This window comes from Meleagris gallopavo, chromosome 7 (genome assembly GCF_000146605.3).
Source record: "Meleagris gallopavo isolate NT-WF06-2002-E0010 breed Aviagen turkey brand Nicholas breeding stock chromosome 7, Turkey_5.1, whole genome shotgun sequence".
Lineage (NCBI taxonomy): Eukaryota > Metazoa > Chordata > Aves > Galliformes > Phasianidae > Meleagris > Meleagris gallopavo.
Window position 1 is genome coordinate 6,159,612 of NC_015017.2, and position 8,001 is coordinate 6,167,612.

Here is an 8,001-nt window from a genome sequence, read left to right on the forward strand (position 1 = left end):
AAAAAAAAGAAAAATTTTGCAGTCTGTTTTTGTAGTAAGATGGAAAAAAAGAGGTTATAGTTTACACAGTTTATGATATGTTTATTTCAGCAAGCTGAATTTCTAGCTTAGTACTGTATGACCATGTTTGTCTAGTGCAAATAATTCAATGCTTAATGTATCAGAACTACCTTCAAAATTGCATCCATCCTTGTGTCTTTCACAAATCCTAAATCAAATGGCACTCAACATGTCAATGTATACTACAACTGTGGTTAGTAAATTGTTTTTTCAATATGCTGGATTATGTAATTGAGCTTCTATCTTTGCTATCTATACTAAATCCCTTTCTGAATATTCTGTTTTCTCTTAGGAATCTGCTTCATCAACTGTTTGCTACAGAACACTGCTGGCTCAATACTGTACGTGCACAAGTGAGTGCGACTTTTAAATGTCATCATTTGTTTTAAATATCACTTCAAAGATTTTACTCACTCTGTGACCAAATGAAGAGGGAAGAGATGTTTGTGTGTTTTGTAATGTTACTGAAATGAAACAGTCTATTTAAGCATGTTTCTGGCCACCCCTTCTGGTGTTGGTTGGCCTTGAGGCAGGAGAGACCAACGTTACTCTTAGCGCTTAGATGGACAGCTGGCTGTGGAACCAGTTTAAAAAAAAAAAATAAAATAAAAGATGTGGAACAAAGCTCTTTTAAACCAGCTTACAGAAGAGAAGAGAATTAAGTAGTCAAAGCTGAATCTTTGATGCGTTCAGACTATTAAGAAATTAGACCATATTAGGAATAAATTTCCCCTTTGCTGAATTTTACTGCTATTCCTACGTATTTGTAGTTTATCCCCTGTCCCATTGGATCTTTCTTAAGGACATTTTCTCTGAGAAATGGTAAAAATTTGTCTACCTTGACAAATATAACTTTTTGTCTTGTCTTGTGCTTTGTATATTCTTTTCATTTTTTCTTTTTATTCAATCACCCTATGACTCCAGCCTACCTGCTTTGCCTCTTTCTTTTATTGAGTGTAGACTTTTGACGATAGCTTAAATTCTAGTTCAGTCATAGAATAATTCATTTGATACTAACAGTAAAAAAACAGTGAATGAACAGAAATGAAACAATGGCTTCATTGCAAAATGGATACACAGGTTAATTAAAGGTATAGGCAGGATAGGCAGATTCAATTTTTTTTTCCAGTTAGACACCCTAATTTTTCAACATAGTTGGCTAAAATACTTAGTTTTTTTTCTCCTGGTAAAACTGTAAACATTCCAGTGCAAATCTTTTGCTTCTTTTTTTCAGATTCCTACAGAGTGTATTCCTTATCCTTTAGGGAGTTTGGAATAATATAGGTTAGAAATAAATAATGATACTTAATAGTGATTTACTCATGTAAGCACTAATTATGACAAATAAGTTGGATTCAGTTTCAATTTTATGTGAGAGTTCATTCTGGGTGGAACAAATAAGAAAAATGCTCAGTGTTTACTACTTATGAGGCAGTATCATGTTGCAGTAATTCAGGCATTTGTATAATAAGTCTCTAGAAATAGCCTCAGAGCAATTTGGATAGCAGCAAGTAGGTATCATTTTGAAAATTGCCCTTAGGTATTTGTACAGTTGTTGTTTGCGGCATTGACTTAGCCACAGTAACCGGAAGCTGGATGTTACTCTAGTCTGTTGATGATAAATTACATCTGTAAACAGAAATATACTCCCTAAACTTGAAAATGGACTAAAAAAAAATCATTTAAAATGTGAAATAAATAATAGCATTTGTGTTTTGGTGTGGTCTAAAGACTGATCTCTTTGCTATGCACAATATTAAGTGCTCTTCTACTTGAAAGAATGAACTTATAGTGGCAGCACATTTTCATTATTGATTCTCTAGAACTCCGTATTCTGCTTGGATGTCATCAGTGCAGGTTGTCGGTATTCACTGGTACACTTTTTACATCCTGTTTCATAATTGGCAATGGCGCACACTTTCATAAAAAGTGAAATGGTTTGCTCATGGAGTGTGGTTAGGTAGGAAATATTTTCTACAGAAATTCATACGCAAAATACATTTTTTTAAATCAATACCTCATGTTTTCTGAAATATTATTGTGCTCCACTGATGCTATTCTTCCAGCTGTTACAGATTTTTCACAAGCTACAAATATAACCGTGGAGACGCATGTAGTAAAAGTCAGCTGGGATCAAACTAAAATGAGTGACAGTGGTGGAGTTGCTTCTGTATCATATCTCCTGCTTCCAGTACAGAATTTGTCAGGCACAAATACAGTGTATTCGGAAATGCTTTTGCTGTTTTAAAGTAATCATCAAAACTAAGTGCTATTCTAGAGTAAGACTTTTTATATTTGAATCTGGATGCTGCTGCCTCTTTAGTAATTCAGTTTCTGGTGCCTACTCAGTGTAAATGTTTGATTTCATGCACTGTTTGGTATCAGTTTCACTATACCAAAGAACAGAAATAATTAAGTTTTAAAAATAGATTTCTGACTAAAACCTGTGATGCTTGTGTAGGGTTTTTTTATTTCGGGGCAACAGTTGTTGCTCTTAGTAGGGAATAATTTTTTATAAAAATTACTGTTATGCCACTTGGTCAAGTGTCTTGGCTGATCAATGATCACTGTGCTTGACGCTGTAGATAGGCTCCTCTAAGGCTTATATTCTCAGTGATGTAGTCCTTCTACACAGTGGCCATTTCTAACATTTTTAGATGCATTGATGAAATACGCTGAGTGGTAATTTGATGTGTTATTTCAAGTATGTATTGGCTTGAAAGTTATTGTTGCTGCCTCTTTGTGGTGCATTCTGCTTGCCTGAATGCTCTCTTTCAGCACTTCATTATAAAATCTGCTAACTTGTTTGACAGAAGTTTATTTTCAAGTATTTTAAGCTGTGTTGCCTTGCTCTGACTTTGTGCCTCAGTGACTGGGGTATGTACAGAAAAGCCTTTTTTAAGTAGGAACTCCTGCTTCCCACAGGATGAAGAGAACCAAGAATGTGTTAGATTCAATTAAGAACATTTGCAAATCTTATTACTTCCACTTGAGAGTCTATCATCTCTTTTGATACAGAAGTATTTAGCTACATTTAAGAGTGTTTCCATGAAGGATTCATTGTTTTTAAGCATGAGATCAATTATCAATCTTCTAAAGATAAAGAATATACTTAAATTGAATGTTTTCTAGTCAGCAGAACTTTTAAGAAGGTTTTCAAGCTTACAATTACTCTAAATTCAATTGACATTTAAAAAAGTGCACTCAACTGTTCTGAATTAAAGTCATAACATTGAAAAACAGTTACTATAAAAGTGAAAAGAAGAAAGCTACTTCATCTGGCTTGGTTTTTTGTAGAAGCCAGATTATGACTACAAAGGTTCATTGACGTGATGGCAGAACATGAAAGTATATTATTGAGGATGGGAACTGCTTCCAGTAAAACATCAGGAACAGCTTTAATAGAACTTCAAAATAGCTTTTGGAGATGCTTGGAGTTTGTATGTTCTCTTCAACTACATCTATGTTAAAAGGTTCTGCACATGCATTCACCTATGTTTGGCCTTGTAATCTGCCCATTTCAGCTGACCCGCTTTTTGAAGTCAGCAGGAATAGTCATGCTTATTTGGTTGTGAGCTGCCAATTGAAGCTGTGTGCTTCTTGGTGGTGGTGGTGTTGGTGTGGAATTGCTTTTTCCTGAACCACTTGTCTTTTCAGGGTAGCAATACTTTCTGTCACTGGTGCCACTCTCAGAAGTTTGTAGTGTATTTGGTACAGAGATGCATGTATTTAACCTACATTTAATGAAAATAAAATCTATTTCTCTGTCAAACCTGCGCAGGGCCTCACTTTAGTGAAGAAAATCGGGGGGGGAAAAAAAAAGGCTCAGATTGAAGCTGTGAGTATCTTTGACAGTTGGATTCTTAGTTGAATTCTGTATATTATTTTGGAGTGTAGTATTAGAATTTGCAGCAGTATTCTGGTATTAGTCAGAATAGTACAGCACCGATTGTGACCAGCCAAGAAAACTGAGTTGTTCAAGCTCTGTCATTTATTTATTTTATAAAACAAGTTTGGCAGCTTATCAGGAAGTGACTTCAGTATGGAAGCACAGTGATTCAATTATCAAACAGTCTTTTTTCCAACTCTTCCAACAAAAGGCATGTGAACTTAATGTAAAAAACAAACAAAAAACCAAAACAAAAAAACCCATATATTTTCAACTTCTCGTCTTCAGTATCTCATAAATAGCACGATTCACCCTCAGACTATATGTGGCATGGGAAAATGAAAAACTGAAAATGAAACGAAAAATTACAGGTACATCTAAAACATATGACACATGATAGACAGTGATACTATTTCCAGGCTCAGTAGCTCAGTCATCTGTTTGGAGGAAGTTCCTTTCCTCCTGGTCCTCTTAAGATCAGTAATTAGAAAATCTCTAGACTGGGGATGTGTTGCCCCTGATCTTCTGCTGCTTTTTGTCAAATATTGAATTTGGATCACAGAAATTGCAATGCTACAGATTGCTGCTTGCACATTTTAAGGAACTGAAATAGAGAGTTGGAGAACAGTCAGAACAATTCAGTCGCTGTTCAGAGTTCTTAGTCTGCTGCTGTCAGTAAGAAGAAAACAGCCATATAGTAGTAAATTCACAAAAAATACAAAACAAGCATCAGATGTCTCTTCGTTCAGAGAAAATCTAGCTCTGAGAAAGCTTTTTGATGCCCATAGTTAAATTTGTGCGCATATATGTATGTTTTAACTTTTTTGGCTTCACACATAAATTCACGAACAGTTGTCTATATTATTGATTGAAGAAAAACACTGTGTCAAATTAATCTTTAGTTTTATTTCAGTTCAGCGATAATCTTCAGCCTGCTTTAGCTAATACCATACATGGCCTTAACACACAACCTATATACTATGAGAAGTTCATACCATACTAATGAAAATGCCAATAACTCATATTTTAATAATTTAAAGTGTAGGGACCATCTGTTATTTGTGACTATAAATGTATGTGGCCTCTCCAACATTCTTTTTAAGCATCTCAGTGTGAATGTATCCTCATGTTTTTTTACCATTATTCCCATTCTGTACGTAACATGAGGAAAGCTGTAAGCAGAGCTTAGCGCTCTTGTGCCTTTAGTTGAGTATTTATGATAATTTGGTAGAATTAAAAATAAATAAATAAATAGGTACTTTGTTGTGGAAGAGGACAAAAAAATTAAAAGTGCCTTGTGTGAACAGATTCAAAATATTTAAATACTTATTTATCTATCTTTTCAAATATAATTTTTAATGAACATTTTTCAATAGTTGCTCCTTTTCTGTTCTAACTTGAACAAAAAAGCAGAATGAAAATGCGTGGCCTTCTAGTTTTCCTGTTCCAGAAGGCTGCAATTCATGTTCTCTTCAGTATTTCAGGTGTGTTGCACAATGTAGGAAATTGAGGCAAAAGTAACATCACAAGGATTTAGCTAAAAGCAGAAACCACAGACTTCCACAGAAGCTCAGAACATCTTTGGAAAGAAAGAGAAGTGTCAGGTTACCATTAAATGATAGTGTAAGTTACGTTACTAGATCTAACAGTTTACTTCTGAGTAGCTAATGGTGTGTATGGATTGCTTTGTATGGTGGCCTTTTTGGAGACATTTTTTCTTAGTCTAACTGCATTACTCAGCAGTCTCACACTGCTGTTTTGCAATGGACTGAGATTTGGACAGAAGTCTTAGCGACTAGTCAGAGCAGTTATGTTACTGGGACAACAAGAATACTGGCAGCGTTCTTCTGTAAGCAGAACTCGGCATCTTGTGCAGTGCAGACACTAATAAATCTTAGTGCAATTGTGATGAGATTAAGAAAAGATTTCTAAGCTAATTGGGTTGGGCTGGGGGAAAAGTTCCAGATTCGTGGAAGGGCTACATTGGTTGAAATTGTCCAAAAGCAAAAATTTCTATTGTGAAAATTACCCTGGCAAAGTCTTTTTCAAGAGTTAAAAGATACATGCATGATCATTAGACTGAATGTAAACCTAAAATGGTTAAAGTAGTTGAAAACTCTGGCCAGAGTCCAAAGCATTTGTCTGATTTGGATAACAACAGAAAACACAAACATGCCGTTGTCTGATTCTGCATAAAGTGTAAGTGCAATGTTCAAGATTTCTTGATGAAATCTCACACTACTGCTCAAGATGAGAAAATCCAAATTTAAGCTATAAACACAGTTTGCTGTTGTCTCTATAAGAGCGTTATGAACACATCGTTTTATATCTTAAACATTATTTATGTGTACTATATATACTAGGGATGTATTTGTTTAAAGACATTTAGGTGGTGTATATCTTCCTTGTTACCAGAAATGAGATAACTTTAAATAGCCTGCTTAACTGCAAGTCTATGGAATTTTGAGGTATATGAGAAACACTGAAGTACACATTAATTGTTTTTAAGCTGAAATGGGACACAATAGAAGTGGTTAACTGGCAATCTACATCTGCGTTGTTGTGTCTAGGACATAAATGAAATAGTTTAGTATGGAAACGCTGATAATATGGTTTCTCCTCTAATATGCCAGTGGTCTGGGAGGACAGTCAACTTTGTCAGGGCAGCTGGGGCTGGAGCTAAGGGTAGTAATATAAACTACTAAAGCATAATTCCTTAGAGTTTATTAGTTCATTCAACACAGCTGTTACATGGTCTTCATGAAGATTAAGTAGTGTATTTGAAGAGAGTTTGAAGGAAAACAAATCTGTCCAGAGCATCTGAGAAAGATCGCTCTAGAACTTGAAGAAAGCAGCTGGTAAGAACGTAGCAATTTGCATGTAGAACAGATTTCAGTGGTAGATGGGACTTGTGTTATTTATAACAGAGACCTATACTGCGATAAGAAATTTAAAATCAGGGATCAGAATCAGCAATTAAAGCATGTTTAATGAGTATACCTTTTACTGATGAATTTGAAATGAGTGAAAAAAGGAAAACATCAGGGAAAAATAAATTCAATGAGAAAATGACAGGGAGAGGGGAATATTGTTCCACTGATGAGGAATTTCTCTTATGATAGTCTGCTAAAAATGACACATTATATCCCAGAAAAATAACTCTTTTGTAAATAACTTCTGTTATAAAAGTAAACATTTCTTTCCTTCAGTTTTTCCTCAATTTTTACATATTTGGAAACAGACGGAAAATAAGATAAATAAATACATGATTTATTTTTCAGAGGGGAGTTAAATACTGCATTTCTTCTATACTTACAGAAATTGAGAGTAGTCTGTAATATACATTTTATTGCCATTCTATTTAGAACCGCATATTTCAGGTACTGACAAACCACCTGTGATGGAGATTGACAAGTGGCAAAAATTTCACTACTGCTTTTCTATGAAGAGCACTGATTTCCCCTGATATATTTGTTTCAGACTTCTCCTTAAATGGTAAATCAATTTCCCTTGAATATAGACTGGAAAAGGACAAATTGTAATATGCCAGAGGCTCGCTCAGATAACCCAGCTTTAGAATTTTTACAGAGGCAATTGCTTAGAGCTTTTTGCTGATTGAAAGCTTGATGATTAACCCACTCAGTTGCTATTATTTAAAAAACAAAACAAAACAAAACAACAACAACAACAACAACAAAAAAAAAAACCACGTTGTATGAATATGAACTAAATTGAGAAAAATATTTTTTGTTCTGTTTCCAAGTAGGTTGCCTCTTGGGTCAAGGTTCTGATGTCAGATATTTTGAAGTATATTGAGTTCAGAACTGCAACGTGGGAATAAAGCCAAAGTTAGAAAAGAACTGGCCTGAGAATATAGTCCATGTTAGTGATCTTGCAAATATTGATTGCAGTTTCTGTGCTCTGCATTTCCAAAATACACCCTCACAAAATTCTAGTGACTCTGTTCTTGAAATCTTCAATTTTAAGCTTTCTGTAACAATTTTTTATTGTCTTACACCAAACCTAGATCTTTTTGCTTTTTTTTTTGTTTT

At 34.6% G+C, this 8,001-nt stretch overlaps 1 long non-coding RNA gene across 3 annotated transcripts in view; it reads left to right on the plus strand.

Annotated features, from left to right (window-relative positions):
* Positions 1-8,001, plus strand: part of LOC104911628 — a 96,817-nt gene that overhangs the window by 79,273 nt on the left and 9,543 nt on the right. For all 3 annotated transcript variants that reach the window (XR_004160271.1, XR_004160272.1, XR_004160270.1), the window contains one exon: positions 353-413. This is a non-coding gene — a long non-coding RNA (uncharacterized LOC104911628). The remainder of the gene's footprint in view (positions 1-352; positions 414-8,001) is intronic.